Genomic DNA, 22710 nt, shown 5'->3' with positions numbered 1-22710 from the left:
CGATCGAGTTGGGCCAGCTCGATCGAGTGCCTGACCCACTCGATCGAGTGTCACTGTTACAGGCACTTTCCGAAATTTAAATTATGTGAATGCTTTTATTTTTGGATGTTTCGATATTATTTATGGTTGTTAATGGTTCGTAGCATGTCTTAGTCTCATTATTAGTCACATTTTGACTTGTGCTTGAGTTATAAGTGAAATTTGTGAGATATAGGTGTGATGGGACAATGACACATATTGTTGCGGAAACTTGGCATGCGAGTGATGTTGTTTAAGTTCATATTTGCATATGTACATATCTATAGCGTATGAGTAATGGTTATGTGGTGTCGGATGTCATGGGTGAATAGGGACTTGAGCAATTCATGCGGTCTTTGTAGCATTTGTGTTATCATGAAAGCTTCATGCACGTACCGTCTGTCGTGGTTTGGTCGAATAATACGTTTCTAATACTCTCACTTCTTCCGTGTGGTTATATAATATCAAGTTATTGAGAAGCTGATAGTTTGTCACAACATATATCTATATATGTATGTGTCCGTGAAGTAGGGTGTAATTCCAATGGTTTACGTTTGTATGGGTTGTGATCGCATAATGTCCATTAGTAATGTACCGTGCGTATATGAATCGATGTTAGTGATGGTTTATGAGTAATGTCAATAACATGCAATAGGTGTCGGGTTAAGGGACAAGGAAGTCGTTTGATGGTGAACTTCGGGGACGAAGTTCCTTTTTAGAGGGGAAGAGTAATGTCGCAAAGAAAAATGCCGTAATTATCACAATTTTGGAGTATGTTTGTGATGTTTTATAATATCTCTGTTACATTCCAGTACGAGATTATAATTGTTTTTATAGTTTTGTTGTGGAAATTGTGTATTTAAGTGAGAGTGAGTAATTGTCGAACAAGATGACGTGTCGTCATACCTTATTTTCAGTAATCATTCGTTATGTTATCATGAGAATATGATGTCATGATAAGTAGCGGGATTGTCATCAGTAGTATTCCGTTGTGCGGCTATGAATCATTCATTGTTGTGAATCTGTGATAGGACCATTGTGTTGCATGTGGTGTGTTCGGTAATTCAAGTAGTGGTTCTTCGAGACTTGAGTGTGTGGTGTGTGTGGGACAATTGACGATGATGATGTTTGATGGACATACGTAGTGGGATAATACTTCTAGAGATTTGTTGACATGTGTCGGGTCAACGGTGATTTTGACCTTAGTTTCTTGTCGTGTGGTTTGGGGGAAGACTGTAATACCCGTCCTTTTAGGGACCCGTTGGCCGACGTTGACCAACCTTAGAGGCGTGTTGTAGACTTTGCGAATTCGTACAAGCGGTGTCTCGTGTTGTGATAGGCCTTGGGATGAGTGGTGCTCGATCTAGTCGACGCTACTCGATCGAGTAGCTTGGGTACTCAATCGAGTAGGGGCCACTCGATCGAGTGAGTTTGTTACTCGATCGAGTAGCGTCTTTTCAGGGAGGGTTTATAATCGTGTTTTGATAGAGTCGCAAATTATTTCAAACCTCCTTCCTTCAGACCTAGATGTCGCCTTACCTCATTTCATTCACCATAATTCCTTCCATGGGAGCCTTTGAGGATGCTTATGCCTTGGGGATAGGTTGCTTGAGTCGGGTAGCGTTCTTGACGCCGATGTGCGATGCGTAGGTATCTCATCATCATCATCTTTGTCGTTTTTGTTTCTTGTAGGGTGGTAGCGATTGTAATAGGTGGTTGTACTATTTGAATAGAGGTTTTGCTTGCTTGGATGATGTCATGTGATTGATCAAGGAATCGCTGCGGTTGGCTAAAGGTAGGTTTGACTGCTCAGTTTCTGTCGGTTGTTTAGTGTGTTGGTTGTTGTGTTGATTGTAGTGTCAGTGTGGTTGATTGACTATGGTAATCAGTTGGTCTTGTGTTGTTTCGTTGGCTATTTTTGTGGTGCAGCTGATTGTGATTGATTGTCTATGGTTCTCGAGGTGCGCCCTCGGCTGAGTGGAGTCACTTGCGGAAGTGACTTCACGCCCAAGTTTCGCCCTCTGTGGAACCCGCCACGGGAGGGGATGTGCACATTAATGGGATAGGGTTATCACTCAGTATGATGAGCGGGGCTTAGGTGGGAACGGCTGTGGTCCCCCACTGGCAGGGCTGGTCCAGTAGATAGTCGGTGATGGTGATTGATCGGAGATTTGGTGTATGTGTGTTTTGGTGTAATTGTGTAGTGTCTATGGTTGTTGATGTGTTGCTTCAGTTACTGACCTTGTGTGGCTATATCTTGTTTGTTTCTATTGTGTCTGCCGTGATCCCTTATGGTGAGCAGTCGTTCTTAGCAGGTGATGTTTTGTATGGTAGCTGGAGTCTTGGCGGGATGAGTCTTCACGAGTCATGACAGGAGTAGTTTGCATAGTGTTGATGAGGCGTATCGTTTGTACCAGTATTTTTAGTTTAGTCACTTGTAAAATAATTATAAATGTTCTTTTATCGACTTTTGATGATTGCTTTCCTCGGGCAACCGAGATGGTGATGCCCTTATATGCTAGGGAAGGTCTTGTTAAGGATCCTTGGTATATGGGGGTGTCACAAGTCCTCAACCACTTCGTGTCGAGAAAGTACTCACGGTCTAAGGTAGGCACCGTCGGGTTCAAGGGTGTATACGCCGAGAAGGCCTCAAAAGCGGTCAAATGCTCCGCCAAACGTGTGGCAATGGCACCACAAGTACGGAAACAAGTGTCAGAAGTGGCCATCAAGGCCAAGCTAGCACACACTATGTCCGGGGCACTGAAGGTGACTCTCTGAGATCGGGTGGGGTTAAGGTACGCCGCAAGCAACATCACCTCGTGTGAGTTAAGCTTACTCACATCTTTTCGCTCATAAATTAAATAGGTCAAAGCACTGAACTAAAACTATCAGATTTGAGCAAGTTTTGACACGAAAATACTTAAGTGACAAACAAAGAAAACTCAGCTTGTGTAGGACTCAAGGTATGACTTAATTCGAACACAAAGCACTGAATTAAGCCTAGGATTCGTCCAAGCACTTAGCAAAGGACTTATCCAACCTCCTAGCACTAAGCAAGGGAGTCTTATCAAGCACAAAGCAAATATAAATAAGAAAGAAAGCAGGTTGCTTCTTAGGGTTTTTTCATTCAAAATAATCTGATTTTGGCTAAGGGTTGTGCTTGCTTTTATAGGACAAGCAAGACAATCTCATCCCTTCATCTAATATAGCATCCTATGGCCACAAAAGGGGCTGCTAATAACACCAAACACGGCAGCCAAGACCTTACAAGAAATCAGAAAAGAAAAGGACATAAAGCATAAAAGATAGAAAGTAAACTAATAGTACAACAATCCCTTGTTTACTAGCTCAAGTCTTGTTTATGCACACTTGGACTCACTTGGAAGACTTTGGCAATGCTGCAAAAACTCTTCTAAGTGCCCTTGAGCTATGTTTGATCAAAAGAGGAATGTTGATAGCGACATAATGCACAAAAGCCTAAGCATGCTCCAGCCGTGGTCCTTGTTGCACTCGGTTTTGTTTAGCTTGGAAACTCTTGATAGGAAAAGCTTTGGGATACAAGTTCCGACACAAAAACGTCCTAAACTCACCAAGGAATAGTCCCAAGCTGGAAAAAGTCACGACTTCTTAGACGGAATTCATGTTAGACCTCAATCTTGTGCAAGGTCTAAAACCGGGATCTAAATGAGCTTCCTCGGTTGAATTCTCTTCAATCTCCCCTTCTTGAAAAGGATTTGTCCTCAAATCCAGGCCATTATCATCTTCAATCTCTTCATAATAAGGAGTTAAATCCCCAACATTGAATGTGCCATGGACCTCATAATCTCCGGGCAAGTTAATCTTGTAGGCGTTGGACCCAATCTTTTCAAGGACTTCGAATGGACCATCCGCTCTTGGCATGAGCTTGTTCTTCCTTTTGGCTGGAAATCTTTCTTTTCTTAGGTTTATCCAAACAAGATCCCCTACTTCAAAGTTTGTGGCTTGCTTAGGACCCTTGGCCCTTGCTTTGTATGCTTCATTTGTTTTCTCAATTTGCTTCTTAACTTGAGCATGGATTTGTAGCATTTGCTCAACTCTTTTCTTAGCATCGAAATCAATCTTTTTCCTTTGGATGGGTGCCAAATCAGTGGGCATGAGGGCGTTGGCGCCATAAACAACTTCAAATGGAGACTTGCCCGTGCTTGTAGAAGGATCCGTATTGAAGGCAAACTCGGCTTGAGCTAGTTTGAGGTCCCAATCCTTCAATGACTTAGAAACCGTGCACCTTAGGATCCTCCCTAGAGTCTTGTTAGTCACCTCCGTTTGTCCATCAGTTTGGGGGTGATGGGAGGTGCTAAATAAGAGCCTAGTCTTGAGTAGCTTCCACAAGGACCTCCAAAAATGGCTCATGAACTTTGAATCCCTATCCGAGACAATAGACTTGGGAACTCCATGGAGCTTAACCACCTCTTTGAAGTATAAATCAGCCACACTAGATGCAGCCTCCGTTTTCTTACAAGCAATGAAGTGAGCCATCTTGTTAAACCTATCCACAATAACCATGATGGAGTCCTTGCCTCTTTGAGTTCTTGGCAAAGCAACTATGAAATCCATGCTAATGTCCTCCCATGGCTGATTTGGGACGGGTAAAGGAGTATAGGGGCCTGTTTTGAAGTAGGACTTGGATTGTTGACATGGAGCACACCTCTTGATAACATCTTGGACATCCCAAAGCATCTTAGGCCAATAGAAATGCTCTTAGAGTATGTCATAGGTCTTTTGAATGCCAAAGTGCCCGGCAAGACCATTGGAGTGTGCCTCTCTTACTAACAAGCTTCTATATGGACTCTTTGGCACACACAAACGGTTTCCACGAAACAAGAACCCCTCTTGGACCAAGTAATGACCCCCTTTTGCTCGTCCATTTTGCAATGACCCCCACTCCTCCTTGAAATCTGGATCCTCTTTGTAAAACTCTTGCATGTGCTCAAATCCAAGCACTCTTTGTTCCATGTAACTCAACATAATGAACCTTCTTGATAGAGCATCCGCAACCACGTTATCCTTCCCTTCTATGTACTTGCTTGCAAAGTTGAATGATTGTAAGAACTCAACCCATTTGGCATGTCTATGATTGAGCTTATGCTGCCCATTGATGTACTTAAGAGCCTCATGATCCGAATGAAGAACAAAGGGCCTTGGCTTGAGGTAATGGCTCCAATGAGTTAAGGCTCTTACAATGGCATAGAACTCCTTGTCATAAGTTGAGTAATTTAGCTTGGCACCACTCAATTTCTCACTAAAGTAAGCAATTGGCTTGTGTTCTTGAACAAGGACAGCCCCAATGCCAATGCCACTAGCATCACACTCAACTTCAAACAACTTATCAAAATTTGGTAAAGCAAGAATAGGAGACTCACATAGCTTTTCCTTGATGGTGTTGAAGGAAGTTTCAGCTTTATCTCCCCATTTGAACTCCCCCTTCTTCATACATTCAGTTATAGGAGCCATGAGAGTGCTAAAATCCTTGATAAACCTCCTATAAAATGATGCTAACCCATGAAAGCTCCTCACATCCGTGATATTCCTAGGAATAGGCCATGACTTGATTGATTTAATCTTCTCTTGATCAACCAATATACCACGGTTATAAATGATGAAACCCAAGAATTGGACTTCACTTTGCATAAAAGAACACTTCTCAAGCTTCCCATACAACTTGTGTTCCCTAAGAGTGTCAAACAATATTTGCAAATGATTGAGGTGCTCTTCTTTGTTAGGCCTATACACCAAGATGTCATCAAAGTATACAACAACAAAGCTGCCCAAGTGAGGCCTAAGCACTTCATTCATAAGCCTCATGAAAGTGCTTGGTGCATTAGAAAGACCAAATGGCATGACAAGCCATTCATACAACCCATGCTTTGTCTTGAATGCGGTTTTCCACTCGTCTCCTTCTTTGATTCTTACTTGATGATAACCTTGCCTTAAATCAATCTTTGAAAACAATTTGGCTCCACTAAGCTCATCTAGGATGTCATCAAGCCTTTGTATAGGAAACCTATACTTGATTGTTATGTTGTTGATGGCTCTACTATCGGTGCACATCCTCCATGACCCATCTTTCTTGGGCACAAGCAAGGCTGGAACGGCACAAGGGCTAAGGCTCTCCCTCACAAAACCCTTGTTTATAAGCTCTCCAATTTGTTGTTGCAACTCTTGAGTAGCTTTAGGATCACTTCTATAGGCTGCCTTGTTGGGTAGAGTAGCTCCCGGAATGAAATCAATTTGGTGTTCAATTCCTCTAAGAGGAGGCAAGCCACTAGGGAGCTCATTTGGAAACACATCACCATAGGTTTTGAGTAGACGTTGGACCTCACTAGGCAGCCCCTTCTCTTATTCTCCCACCACTATCTTGGTTATAAGCACATACACATCCCTATCCTCCTTTAACTCTTGCAACATTTCTACCCCATTGATTAGTAACACCTCCTTTGATGGTTCAAGCATGGAAGATGTTGGAATATGCTTGAGAACAGGTGGTAAAGGTGCTAAGATGACCTTTCTTGAGCCAAATTTGAAGGTGTAGGTGTTGTCTTTACCATGATGAACCGAGGCCCTATCAAACTCCCAAGGTCTCCCAAGTAGCAAGTGACAAGCATCCATTGGAAGAACATCACAAAGAGCTTCATCTACATAGTTTTTACCAATGGAAAATGGAACCAAGCATTGCTTATCAACCCTTACTTCAGCCCCTTTGTTGAGCCACCTTAGCGTATAAGGACTAGGATGGTCTTGTGTAGGCAATGATAGCTTGTCAATGAGAGTACTAGAGGCAACATTGGTACAACTCCCTCCATCAATGATAAGATTACAAACCCTTCCTTTAATGGTGCACCTAGACCTAAAGATTTGTTGTCTTTGGTCCATTTCCAAGGGTTGGGGTTGGGTATGCATCACCCTCCAAGTAACCAAACTAAGACCCGCATCCGGCATAACCACATCATCCTCTTCATGGTCCGTTCCCTCTCTTTCCTCATCACACACAAGGATCTCATCATCACCCCAATGAACCACTTCAAAGCTACTAAGGGCTCTCTTGGTTGGGCATTCTTTGGCAAAGTGACCATAACCTTGGCATTGGTAACATTTTTTGAGAGGCATGGTCTTTTTTTGTGAGGTTTCGGCTGCTTTTCCCTTGTCAAGTATGGTGGTTTTGTTTTGAGAGGGTGGTTCATTAATTTTGAAACTGGTTGGGGGTTTAAAGGTGGCTGTTTTGGTGGTTGGTTTGGTGGTTGTAGCCTTCCCTTTACCCATTTTCTCAACCCTTAAAGCCAAATTAACGGCTTCATCAAAGGACCATACTTGTTGCATTCTAACCCTATGAGCAATCTTGGTATCTAAACCTTCAACAAATCTAGCAATTTTCTATTCGGGCTTCTCATTGAGTTCACATTGCAAAGTAAGTTGTTCAAAGTCTCTAAAGTATGACTCAAGTGGTTGTTGGTCTTGTTTAAGTTGTGTGAGCTTAATGAAAATGTCTTGAGTGTACTCTTTAGGTATAAACTTCTCATTAAGCTTCTTTTTCAGTTTTAACCAAGACTTAATAGGTTCCTTACCATCCCTTCTTCTCTGATTTTTTAAGTTCTCATACCAAAGGGAAGCAGAGCCTTTGAGTTTCAAGATTGCAACTTTAAAAGCTTTTCTATCGGAATAACCTTTAAACTCAAAGACTCTTTCAATGGTCCTAAACCAATCTAACAAATCCTCGGGGTTTAAACTACCATGAAAATCAGGAATTTCTACCTTTAAGTCTTTGTTGTGCTCTCCTTGAAATGCCTCGGCCATGGAGTCCTCTGAATCTGAAAGCTCCTCTTCCTCACGGCCACCATGAGCTCGTCCTCTTCCCATGAGGCCACGGCCTCTACCCCTGCCTCTAGGTGGTTGTCCTCCTCTTGGTGGTGGTGTTGGAATATTAGCCATGATAACATTGAAAGAATCTAGCAACAAATCACATTTTTCAGAAAGTTGAGTAACTTGTGTTTCAATTCCAGCAAGCCTTTCCTCACTCATGGTTGTTTTTTGTGTTTTTAATGTGGTTAGGGTATAATAAACTCACAAAGAAAGGCTTTTGTGTTGTTAACCTAAGCTCTGATAACCAATTTGAACTAAAACTATCAGATTTGAGCAAGTTTTGACACGAAAATACTCAAGTGACAAACAAAGAAAACTCAGCTTGTTTAGGACCCAAGGTATGACTTAATTCGAACACAAAGCAATGAATTAAGCCTAGGATTCGTCCAAGCACTTAGCAAAGGACTTATCCAACCTCCTAGCACTAAGCAAGGGAGTCTTATCAAGCACAAAGCAAAGATAAATAAGAAAGAAAGCAGGTTGCTTCTTAGAGTTTTTTCATTCAAAATAATCTGATTTTGGCTAAGGGTTGTGCTTTCTTTTATAGGACAAGCAAGACAATCTCATCCCTTCATCTAAGATAGAATCCTATGGCCACAAAAGGGGCTGCTAATAACACCAAACACGGCAGCCAAGACCTTACAAGAAATCAGAAAAGAAAAGGACATAAAGCATAAAAGATAGAAAGTAAACTAATAGTACAACAATCCCTTGTTTACTAGCTCAAGTCTTGTTTATGCACACTTGTACTCACTTGGAAGACTTTGGCAATGCTGCAAAAACTCTTCTAAGGGCCCTTGAGCTATGTTTGATCAAAAGAGGAATGTTGATAGCGACATAATGCACAAAAGCCTAAGCATGCTCCAGCCGTGGTCCTTGTTGCACTCGGTTTTGTTTAGCTTGGCAACTCTTGATAGGAAAAGCTTTGGGATACAAGTTCCACACAAAAACGTCCTAAACTCACCAAGGAATAGTCCCAAGCTGGAAAAAGTCACGACTTCTTAGACGGAATTCATGTTAGACCTCAATCTTGTGCAAGGTCCAAAACCGGGTTCTAAATGAGCTTCCCCGGTTGAATTCTCTTCAAGCACGAAGAAAGATCTTTAGGGTGACATGTTGAACATCATTAATCAACATGTTGCTAGAGGTGGGGGCGGGTTTTCCGGTAAAGCAAGGCATAAGGCTACTAGCTGCACACTCTGTCAGGATGTTCCTAAGAGCTCCCTTCACCGATCTAGCAAGGCCGAGTTGGGTGGCAAACATGTCCATGGTCAGAATGAAACCGGTGTTCATGAGGCGGAACTCAATGGTCTGTTCCACCGAATCATACTTGAAGGAACTCATGAACTCTAGAGTCAGAAAGGCATAAGAGTGTTTCCGAAGACGGTACAACCCGGTCATACCCAAGGTCTCAAAGATGTGCCTCACATCAGTCTCAATCCCCAGGTCAGTCAAGAGGGTGGTATCGATGCAACGGGTAGGTCTCATGTGACGTCTATGCAAAGCAACAAAAGCATCTCTTTGTGTAAAGTCAACAAAGACAACAGAAGGGTACTCAAGCACCGCTGGTGTAACACCCCCATATACCGAGGAGCCTTAACTAGACCTTCCTTAGCATATAAGGGCGATACCATCTCGGTTGCCCGAGGTAAGTAATCCTCAAAAGTCGATAAAAGAACAATTATAATTATGATACAAGTGTTACAACCAACCAACAAAATAAAGATACAACTCGTCAGTTACACACTAACTCTACGAGAACTCGTGTCGACTCATCCCCGCCAGGACTCCAGCTATCAACCACATCAACACCTGCTAAGACTGACTGCTCACCATAAGGGATCACGGCAGACACATAAACAAACAAGACAACCACACAAGGTCAGTAAGTGAGGCAAGACTCAACATAAACCAATAACAATTGTCAACACAATACAGCACAACCAGTCACACACAATCACACCACTACTACAAAAACAGACAATGAGGTTGGTTCAAAACCGTCCTTAAATCTTAAAACAACCGTCCTAAAATCACCCGTCCTCGTAGCCTAAGAGGACGGTTAGAGTGAAGTCAAACCGTCCTCTTTTGTTTTTAAAAAGAGGACGGTTGTGGATTTGAACCGTCTTCTTTTCATTTACAAAGAGGAAAGTTGTGCCTCTCAACCGTCTTGGTTCAAATTCATGGCGCGCGTAATTTTTGCGCCGAACTTTAGCACGGTTTCTCTTGGAACCGTCTTCTACACAATTTTTTTGAAATGAAATTTGCGCGAATTTATGAATATTTCCCGCATAGTTGTGGCACGCATTCATGCTCTTTGACAACTAGATTTATGAAATGGAAATTGCTTCATTCATACCCTATACGACAATAGTCGTATAGCTTAAACATTATATCCGGCTACATTTGAGCAATTCTTACATTTATACTCTAAATCCAACTAAACAAAACGGAATAAGGTTTGAACCTCTAAAATACAAACTATCACGAATTGATATTTTAACACAAGCACTAACATTAGTTGAGCCTAAATACTTTAGACGTTGCCATCAAATACTTGCGCCTTAAACTCCAATGCATATTTAGCCAAAATTGACCGCTTTTCATCAATTTTCTCAACCGAGGCCGAGTGTGTCTTTCGGGCTTTAATCATGAACTACATACAAAGTAACCAAAAAACACAATTACAATTATTTACATATCAACACGTGTAATTTATATAAAATGAAGTTGCGGTACCTTGCCATGGCATATACAACAATGGGACTGATACCACTATACCAGCTCACCAAAAAAACAAACTCAGGGAATGAATGTATCAGATATAGAACCACATATCTTTAGTGGAGTACCTATTTATAATGTAAGGGACATATAAACATAATCAGGTTCACAATGTATAAGACAAAAACTCAGGGATCGCGTACAAAACAAACTGGGATATAAATCAGACATTGAATATACCTTGATGTTTCCATTCTTGGTTCTTAAGCGGAATGGATATAAATAAGACATCGAATATACCTTGCTGTTTCCATTCTTGGTTCTTAAGCGGAAAGAAATCTGCAAGATTAAAGATATACTGCATCAGCAACCAACAACATTACTTAGTTCAGGTTTTCTCAATACTGTTGTTTGCATGGGTGAATGCCGAAACCTCAAGCCGTAACTATTTTTCCTTTGAAACATGGAATGCCAGTTTTACCTGATTGTCATTTTTCATCCCCTCACCTCACTTATTCTTCAATTTGCAGCCTCTAAACATCATTTTACAAAATAACCGTCTCATAACATATAAACTTGAACCGGAACCAATTTATTTAAGCTTATTAAAGACTTAAAATTACCTTAAATTATATTTACTCATCTTGAGTTATAGGCTAGCACAAGTTTGGTTTTGTCCACTGGAAAGCCCCCGTCTCCTCATCATATTACCACTCACGGACTCAGGGGCGGATGCAGGATTTGAGTAAAAGGGATGGCACACTAAAAAAAATTAGAAAGCACACAACACAAATCAGTAAAATGTTTCAGTTGAATGCACAGCAAATTCCAAAATTTACGCAATAGCTACAAAACTTATAGCATCAGACATTGACCTAATATAGGCAAAACAACAATCATCAGAATCACATCAAGGAAACTTAGCACACGACACTCGATAGTTAACCAATAAGAGGAATAATGGGTCTACAAAGCGAAGATACATGAAAACAAAGAAGGCACTAGGTGGCCTCTTGAGCTTGTTAGGGTCCTCGGTCGGCATCCCCGCCTTCTAGCTGTACCTTTTTCACAAAGAAGCACGAACAAAAATTCCGAAATCAATTGTCAGAATAATACAACTGTCACTCGAATACTAAGAGGTCAAGGTATAATGAATAAGTACTCAAAAGCAACCAATATCATGTATTCAATTCGTCCCCATTTTTTAAATCATTGGTGTCAATTAAATATACATAAACGATAGGTAAATCGAGAGGCAGAACCGCGCAAGAATCGTAGAGCACCTCAGATCTAAACCTCAACTGAATGATCAAAAGACTAAACATATGACTGAATTACAAATAAAACATGCTAAAAAACAATTAAACATAAAATACTGAAAATCATAAATTCTGGTACCATCTTGACATCTTCATACCCGTCATGCTCCTTAGTATATAACTCCGCCTTTGGCCCTTCGTCCTTGCCTTTTTTCGAAACAGGTGGATGATTTTGTAGTCTATTTAACAGTAAATTAATCTAAATCAATAAAATATAAACATACGCAGTACCTAATTAATTCAACAACCCTGCTATCAAAAGTCTGTAATATGATGATAATCAGTCGGTTAAGGAACATGAATAACATCACCATTAATTAAACGAAACTAGAAAAACAGAATGGCCAACAGAACAATCAAAAATGGCAAGTGAACAATCAATGATTAACCTTCAAACAAATTGCAACAGGAGTAATCAAGATAACTCTAAGTTTATTGTTGATAACAAGCATTACAAGTCTTAAAGATCATGGTTGCATCAAAGTAACAAATTCATACTCAAAAGAGCATTCTAACAGCAAAACAGAATTCAGGGCCTGTTCTTTACATCATATCTTGAGCTACACTCAGTCATTCTTGATGTTCTTTATATTTTTGCAAAGCTTGGAATGTTAGTTAAAACTGAGAGCTGGAATCATGCTCATAGCTTATGTGTATCTCGAGTTATAGCCTCTGCAAACAGACCCTGCAGGAGAATAATCTACAGCACAATTCTGACATGAACTTACTCAAACCCATATATCTCTCAATTCAAGACATTTTCTTGCATGATTCCAATTGGAGAGTGTAGCTAACTCATCTAGCTTCGATTTGGTATATGAGACACCTAGTGGTTCTTCCTGAGGCAATAGTTATAAGGTCTGCAAAATGTCCCTGAATGCTGAACTGTTACAGCATAGTTCAGCCTTGACCTGCTTGTACTCAAACGTACATAACTCATAATCTAGGAGGCCATTTCATGTGATTCCAATTGGAAATGAAAGATAACTCATCTAGCTTTTATTTGGTACCTATGGGGCATTCTAATTCATTCTGAGGAGCACGATATGGTCTCTGCAAGCTGGGTCTAATGTCAACAATGCTATACATTGGTCTGTTTTATTATTCTCATTACAATCCAGAAAATCCTCACAAAAACAACATTTTCCTTTGTTTATTCACTGTTCTATTGCTCAAAGTTTCAGAATATTTTGTTCATAGTTGTCTTGTTTCTAAGCGACTCAAATTAGTCGTAATCTCAAGTTACATGCTTCACAAATGATATGAAGTAATATAATTTCCATAAATTGGCCACAACCAAATACTTACAAATCGAATCTAACACAAATTACACCATAATTACACTAACAACTTATAAAATTTATACCAAAAAAAAAAAATTACTCAAAATTTTAATTAATAACTACTCCGTATAAAAATATATTAGCCAAAGTAGAAGACTAAAAGTTGTACCGATAAGTGAAAGGTGGCGGGCCATAGAAGGAGACGTGACGCGGCGACAACCGACAACGTGTATAACCAGCGGCGACGTGTGCGTGGTGGTGAAAGAAAGTGTTTGATTGGTGGTTGGCGTTAGGGTGGTTTAGAAAAACAACAAAGCACGAATGGATGGAAGGTCGCAGATGGAATGGAACGATTGCGTGGTAGTTGATGGTGATGGGTTAGGGGATGGTGGTTGGCGTTAGGGTGAGGCACGAAGTACGTTAGGGTAGGCCAAGAGAGCTAGAATGTAAAATTTGATTAGAGTCTTAAACATTTGGGCGTGATGTATATGTGTCAGTTTGTTAGAAAGAGGACGGTTGATGTTGGAACCGTCTTCTATACTCACCTCTTTTTTAAACCAAGACGGTTGCTTTGACCAACCGTCCTTAATATTTATTTAACAAGGACGGTTCATTTAAACAAGCGTGATATGTATATGACGATCAAGGGCGCCAAAATTCTATGGATAGTAGAAGACAGTTTCGTGTCTAACCGTTCTCAAAAGGGCGTCCTCTTTGCCCAAATTTGTAGTAGTGCACCCACTCCAATCCATCTCCGTCACCGACTGTCCACTGGACCAGCCCTGCCAGTGGGGGACCACAGCCGTTCCCACCTAAGCCCCGCTCATCATACCGAGCGATAACCCTGTCCCATTAATGTGCACATCCCCTCCCGTGGTGGGTTCCACGGAGGGCCCGCAAGTGACTCCACTCAGCCGAGGACGCACCTCGAGAACCAGAGACGATAAATCACAGACAGCTGCAATACAACAACAACCAACAAACTGTATACACCAACCGATTACCGCATATACTCTGCCACACAAACACAACAACAACACAACAACCACGACACAACGACAGACACACTAGACCATCCACAGAAACTGAGTAGGCGAACCTACCTTTAAGCGGCTGCAACGATTCCATGCCCATACACGCAAAACCCAGCAATCAAGCAACACCTCTATACACAACACAATCATCTATATCACTACCAAACTAACCCTAACTGAAAAGACAAAGATACTGATGATGATGACGACATACCTACATGAGGAAACCTGGCAAAAGACTGCTACCCGACTCAAGCTATGCACTCCTAAGGCACAAGGACCTTCAAAGACTCCCATGGAAGGTATATGGTGAAGGGAAGGGAAGGAGGCGACCTAAAGATCTGAAGAAATGAGGCGGAATTGATTTGCGGTTTTAACAAAACACGATTATAAACCCTCGCTGAAAAGACGCTACTCGATCGAGTGGCCCACCTACTCGATCGAGTGGCCCCCACTCGATCGAGTATCCAAGTTACTGGATCGAGTAGCCTCTACTCTATCGAGTACTACCAAAAACTCAAAACACAGGATAACTTTGGTACGCACTTCTAAGGACTATTACTACTCCCAAGGTCGGTCAAAGCTGGTCAACGGGTCTCTAAAAGGGCGGGTATTACAGTCTTCCCCCCTTAAAAAGAACTTCGTCCCCGAAGTTCAACTCACCTATCCCAAAGCACAAGATACGGAAACCAAAACGACATCACTACTCTTCCGACATAGGTCACTACTCCCCGGAAATTCTAACGCCCATGTCGTCATCATCAACTGTCTAACACTCCATATAGATCGACTTCTACAAGCTACCGCTTGAAATACCAACCTCACAACATGGACCAACACAACCAACGACTACACTGCTGCTCACAACTCTTAGCCACGCACTATGAGATAACACTTTCACTAATAACAACCATTAACACGAAACATGTCACATTAACACCACTATGTTACTCAAAGATATGATTTTATTCCAACACATGACATCATAACTATCTCTTTATGACCGTCTTTTAAAGCACCCTATCAACTTTTACTTCAACATACAATTACTCACGAACAAGTGATAACAATTATAGTTTCATACATGAAATGTAACCGAAATAATAGAAAACACCATAAACAAACAACAAAACAATTGTAATATCGGCCTTTTTATTTTGTGACATTACTCTTCCCCTCTAAAAAGGAACTTCATCCCCGAAGTTCACCACCGACTTACTACACATATTACGGAAACCTTACCTCTTGACATGTACCCAACACATATGATTCGTTATTGACATTACTCAATACTCATACAACCCTTAATTCATAAAAGCATATGCAACTATATTCGAATAACTAGCCACAGCCAAGAATGCATGTATATACCATTTGTATATGTATATGGAAGGACACAACTCCATTGAAATATAATTAGTAGACATTACGGATGTAAAATGAATGCAATAAGAACCAACTACTACTTGCACTGTTCCTTACGAATACGTATCCAAAACACAAACACGACTCCCAACATATGAAATTAACGGTTCAAACATGTTACTAATCATAAACAACCCTATTAAACCTCAAAACATGTAACGATATTAACATTAAAATGATTTTAAATAACGAAATGTTCCTGTAACAATGCTACTCGATCGAGAATATAGGGTACTCGATCGAGTGCCCGCTACTTGATCAAGTGTCTTGGCTCCTCGATCGAGTAGCCCAAGATCAGAATACTCCCTCCTCGTCACACTTGCAGCTACTCAACCGAGTGAGGGGCACTCTGTCGAGTGGCCACGGGTCAAAACCTTCGAGATATTCCCGTCATAACAATATATATATATAAGATGTCAGATAAACGCGAGTTGGGATGACAACCCGACCCCTCAAAATCCTGCAACCAAGTTCAAACTAAGCAAATCCGGCCTTATGGCCATCCATACAAACCAAACATAAAAGTACTATCTAATAACGACTACTATCATCCAACACAACCGAATCATAAACAAAGAGAAAGGAAAGGAGTATCACTCTTGCTGCTGCTGCTCATCCATCATCTCATCTCCACCACCACCCGAGGTACCTGCTCTTGATGACCCAAGACCCGCATCGACCCCCGCTCCAGCTCCTTGACTCTCATACCATGGGGTCAAACCACCAAAAGCAAAGCACTGAGGTGTCCCCCATGTTGTCTAGTCCACCCCGTAAGAGTTAAAAACCCCACTGTAGTCCCCAACTCCGCTCCACCACACCGGATGTGGTCCCTCGGTCCCAATACCCTGAGCATACGCCATCTCATGCATGTTCCTTAGTGTCAAAGTAGATGACACTCTCTCTGCCAAGTAGCTCGAACGCGTCTCTGGGGTATCGAGGTAAGGGTAACAAGGAAAAGGGTACTGCTGTGGTGATGCTGGCTGTGGTCTGGTCTCAGCGGTCCTCTCCCTCACACGACGAGGTCCTCTCCCCAACCTGGGCCTATCCTCCGCCGCTCTCACGTTCTCCCCCATCTTCGGCTCAGGCATCACCCGAAGGATCGTGTCGTCAATGAGGTATGTCTGTAACTGTCGTGGTGCATCCTCCTCATCAGAATCAACCGCATCCAAAGGCTCAGTCGGTGGAAGGTGCTCAAGAGCCGGTATCCTAATCCAGCTCATACCCCACACCCTCCATGCTAGGCTACCATCCTCCAAGGTTCTCAACCATTTCAGGTCGAGGTAGTAGTCTCTGTCCATGGTCGGAACCGGTGTGGATAGGGGAACGTACTCAGAAGAAGCCTCGAAGGAGGCTAGCTTTTCAGCTAACCGGGTGGCAAGAGCACCACAACTCAAGTACCGAGTGGTAGAAGTAGCCATCAAAGCAAGGCTAGCACAGACCATGGAAGGAGCATTGAAGACCACCCTCTAAGTCCGCTCCGGGTTAAGATAAGACATCAAAAGCAACAACTCGTGATTATTCAGCTTACTCATATCCGGCCTCTCATAAAGAAGATTCGATATAGAACGAAGGAAGATCCTCAAAGTGACATGTTGAACATCGTTAATCAACATGTTGTTGGAGGTGGGAGTTGACTTCCCAGACAAACAAGGCATAAGGCTGCAAACTCCGCACTCAGATGGAATCTCGCTGATGGAATCCTTGGGATGCTTACCCAAAACAAGGTGAGAAGCAAAGAGGTCCATGGTCAACACAAAACTCGTGTTCATAAGACGGAACTCAACAGACTGCTCAGCTGGCTCGTATTTAAACGAGCTCATAAACTCCAAAGTCAGAAAAGGATAAGTATGCTTCTGCAAACGATACAACCCCGTGAACCCCAAGGTCTCAAAGATATGAAGGACATCCGTCTCAATCCCCAGGTCATCAAGAAGTGTGGTGTCCACACAACGGGTGGGTCTCATCTTGCGTTTCTGTAACGCTACAAACCTCTCCCTCTGTTTGAAGTCCACAAAGACTACCGAAGGATACTCAGGTACAGATGGTACGATCGGTTCACTACCCTCCCCAATTTCGGGCTGAGAAGCCCTCCCCCTCTTACTTTGACGGGTCCCCAGGTTCAGTCTCGGCATCTGTTTCAGCATACAATTTACACATACTTGCATATGCACTTAAAACATGTAATTTACACAAATTTAACATTGAATAATCATCTATGTACACACTTTCACCAACCAATTCCCAAGCTATATATAAATTCAGTTCATAGCATTTCAGACGATCCCTATAGCTGTGAAAATTTTAACATGATAAACATGATTTATTCGACTACTTCAACTGTCAAGACATGGCTCAAATACTACTCCATATATACTTGAAAACAGGCGAAACATTCATGTATGCTCATAGAAGGGCAACTAAGTACACGTCATCACTGAGATTCAACACTATGAGCAACTTCTCAATTAAACAGTCAGACGGTCTCTACAGCTGCAACAATTTTGCATATTTGACAAGAATTAATCATCACCACTACCATATAAAATGTTTAATTAACTCTTACACATTCATTCATATTCAACACAAAATCTCAATTATAGAAAACGAATTTCAATTTGGGGCACTTTTAAGACGGAGTTTTAAGGCAATCACAAAATTCCACTTCCAACATGATGTATGCAACATATACTACTCAATTTCGTCATCCAATCATGTAGAAAACAACCAAAAATCAATTTGATTTCACAAACCCTAGAAAAATTCATCCCCAAATTTTCAATTTCTATTCTATTTTTAGCACAATAAACATCAACAATCATTAAAGGGAAGCATGTGAATCATATTACAACAATTACAAGCAATTTTTCGTCCATATGAATCGAAATTTCAGATTATTCTATCATTCCAATAGATTCTAAGTGATGAAAACATGAAATTAGGAAAGAAATTCATACCTTTATCAAATAGGAAGTGAAAGAATGAATCAAAGCAAGAAAACTACCCGAATTAATCACCACAAACACAAGTTATAAGAGTTTCTGAGAGGTTTAGGAGATTAGGGTTTCGAAAGAAGAGGAAAGAATAAGAAGAATGAGAAGGAATAAGGGTTTTAAGAAACCCGTAAAAGCCACTGTACTGTAGCCTACTCGATCGAGTGCCTAGGGTACTCGATTGAGTGCCCTCGACTCGATCGAGTAGGTGCTATTTCGTCGAGTATCCGCAGAAAATTCCTACATCTCGACGTCATAGCTTCCGAACTAGATCGAGTGAGGTCTACTCGGTCTAGTAAGCACTCGCACTTGGTCAAGTAAGGTTGAGTACACGGTCAGAATTACAAGATTAGCTGAAGATTCCTGCAAAATAACATTACGTGTCGATTCCAAACCAAGTTCGGAAATCGTCACTGGTTATCGTACTCACTCATATATCACCATTACTACTCAAATATATCATACCGTCTCATCAGATAGAATTCATATCACATTACGTTACAACAAACTTCACACAACATGGTTTACCTGCCACCGAGTCATCCATATACGCAATTATATCATTGTATTATGTCTAAACTCGTCTTACCACATTGCTAGCAACTTATACTTACGTTAATCAAAACACATAATTAACAATAAATTTTCCATACGTCATCCACGTGTATTACTATCATGTTCATGTTTCAACATAAACGAATTATTCTACACAAATTAATCACCACACAGCGGAAACTTTCAATCATTAAACATTGTATATACCCACTACTATCTTGATGTTTCTCATACTATATCTCAACACTTCTTTAGCTATCATTATTATAGCTACGGTAAGACTTATAAACTCGTATAGGATCACCATCACTAACAACCTGAAACAAACACCAACATTACCATATTCCATACTACAGCATACACTTCTACACTTTTTACGCATTTCTATCACATAAAACCTTATACGTTTCTCATTATCATCACATACGCTCCTCCACTCCACCACAAATTCACCATACACGATTCTAACGTAACTATTGTACCAATATCAATTTCAATAAAGACTCAACCATAAACAATTTCCAACATAATCAACATACACGTTAAGTACATATTTACTGACTCCATATTCCAATACCCAGTGACTGGCTTAAGCACAATGGGGCCAAGATTTTGAAGTGAGGGCGCCTACTCACCCAAAATCTAGCATCAGCTGGGGCTCCCATTACACATACACCAGGTTCATTTTATTAGACTCACTACGTTCGTTAGGTTCATTTGTTACAGGTTCTAAAATCGTCGCTCTAATACCACTTTGTAACACCCCCATATACCGAGGAGCCTTAACTAGACCTTCCTTAGCATATAAGGGCGTTACCATCTCGGTTGCCCAAGGTAAGTAATCCTCAAAAGTCGATAAAAGAACAATTATAATATGATACAAGTGTTACAACCAACCAACAAAATAAATATACAACTCGTCAGCTACACACTAACTCTACTAGAACTCGTGTCGACTCATCCCCGCCAGGACTCCAACTATCAACCACATCAACACCTGCTAACACTGACTGCTTACCATAAGGGATCACGGCAGACACATAAACAAACAAGACAACCACACAAGGTCAGTAACTGAGGCAAGACTCAACATAAACCAACAATTGTCAACACAATATAGCACAACCAGTCACACACAATCACACCCACTCCAATCCATCTCCGTCACCGACTGTCCACTAGACCAGCCCTGCCGTTGGGGGACCCCAGCCGTTCCCACCTAAGCCCCGCTCATCATACCGAGCGATAACCCTGCCCCATTAATGTGCAAATCCCCTCCCGTGGTGGGTTCCACAGAGGGCGAAACTAGGGCGTGAAGCCACTCCCGCAAGTGACTCCACTCAGCCGAGGACGCACCTCGAGAACCAGAGACAATCAATCACAGACAGCTCCAATACAACAACAACCAACAAAATGTATACACCAATCGATTACCGCATATACTCTGCCATACAAACACAACAACAACCACGACACAACGACCGACACACTAGACCATCCAACGAAACTGAGTAGGCGAACCTACCTTTAAGCGGCTGCAACGATTCCATGCCCATACACGCAAAACCCAGCAATAAAGCAACACCTATATACACAAAACAATCATCTATCACTACCAAACTAACCCTAACTGAAAAGACAAAGATACGGATGATGATGACGACATACCTACATAAGGAAACCTGGCAAAAGACCGCTACCCGACTCAAGCTATGCACTCCTAAGGCACAAGGACCTTCAAAGACTCCCATGGAAGGTATATAGTGAAGGGAAGGGAAGGAGGCGACCTAAAGATCTGAAGAAATGAGGCGGAAATGATTTGCGGTTTTAACAAAACACGATTATAAACCCTCGCTGAAAAAACGCTACTCGATCGAGTGGCCCACCTACTCGATCGAGTGGCTCCTACTGGATCGATTATCCAAGCTACTCGATCGAGTAGCCTCTACTTTATCGAGTACCACCTAGAACTCAAAACACAGAATAACTTTGGTACACACTTCTAAGGGCTATTACTGCTCCCAAGGTCGGTCAAAGCTGGTCAACGGGTCTCTAAAAGAGCGGGTATTACAGCTGGGACTGTAGGTCCCGCACTCCCCTCACCTACCTGAGGCTCAGAAGCCCTGCCCCTCTTACTTTGACGGGTTCCGACAGTTGGTCTCGGCATCTGTTTTGTAACACACATCTTAGATACACAAACAACATTTACTTGAAAACATATAAACTTCATGTTTAGTCATGGAAAAGAATTACTATGTACACACTTTCACCAAACAATCCAGAAGTTGTAAGTATAAACTCTCAAATTATCATCAGACGGTCTCTACAGTTGTCAAATTATGGCAAGTATGTCATCAATTTAACAACCCATCTACAATTTTAATGATTACACTTTCAAAATAGCTTCACAAATAGATAAATTTCACAAGAATGTGGGACGAATTTCAGTTTGGGGCACTTTTAAGACGGAGTTTTAAGGCAAAATCTTGAGCAGAAACCCTCAAAATCAACTCTAAACATGATACCCATAACAAAATTCACTTAATTTCCCCCCTTCCATAAGCAAAAGACAATCAAAAATCAATTTGAAATTCCAAACCCTAGAAAATTCAGTACATACAAAACCCCCAAATTGATTCGATTTTTGTATATCTAGCATCAATACTCAACAAATCAAAACAATTAAATCATGTGACAATAATTATAAGCAAGATTCTACACATAAATCAAATTTTCAGTAAAAAATCAACAACCTACATGCTTCTAATCAATTAAAAACATTGAAATAGGATGAACATTCTTACCTTGAATGATTAGCAAGTAAAGTGGACGAATTAAACAAGGAAATCACCAAGATTCAAGCACCAAAACAGAAAGATGAGAGCAAAAGAGATAGATATAGAGGATTTAGGGTTTAGATGAAATAGCAAAATAAGAAGAAAAGAAGATGGGAAAGGGTATAAGAATCCTGCAAATCCCCGGGTACTGTTCACTTACTCGATCGAGTAAGTAGGTTACTCGATCGAGTGGCCTCTACTCGATCGAGTGGGAGCTACTCGGTCGAGTTTTCACTGGCAGATCCAACTTTTTCGATGTTATATCTTCCTAACTAGATCGAATGAGGTCTACTCGATGGAGTATGCACTCCTACTTGGTCGAGCAAGATTAAGAACAAGGTCAAAAGTTACGAGTTTGGTTAACGGTTCCTGCAAAACAACAACTCGTGTCGATTCCAAAAATGAATTTGGAAGTCGTCACAGATTATTATATCCATTCACAACGCACTATTGCTACTCAAACGTAACGCCCCAGTTTCATTCAACCAAGATACATATTACTTCATTCTATAACGAACATTACGCAAAACGATTGACCACACTATTAGTTTATTCATGTATATATTCAACACATTATTTCACTTCTAATCATACATTTGCAGCTTTCAACAATCCAACTTACATTCATATCA

Source organism: Silene latifolia, chromosome 2 (assembly GCF_048544455.1).
Source record: "Silene latifolia isolate original U9 population chromosome 2, ASM4854445v1, whole genome shotgun sequence".
Lineage (NCBI taxonomy): Eukaryota > Viridiplantae > Streptophyta > Magnoliopsida > Caryophyllales > Caryophyllaceae > Silene > Silene latifolia.
This window is presented reverse-complemented; position numbering follows the sequence as displayed.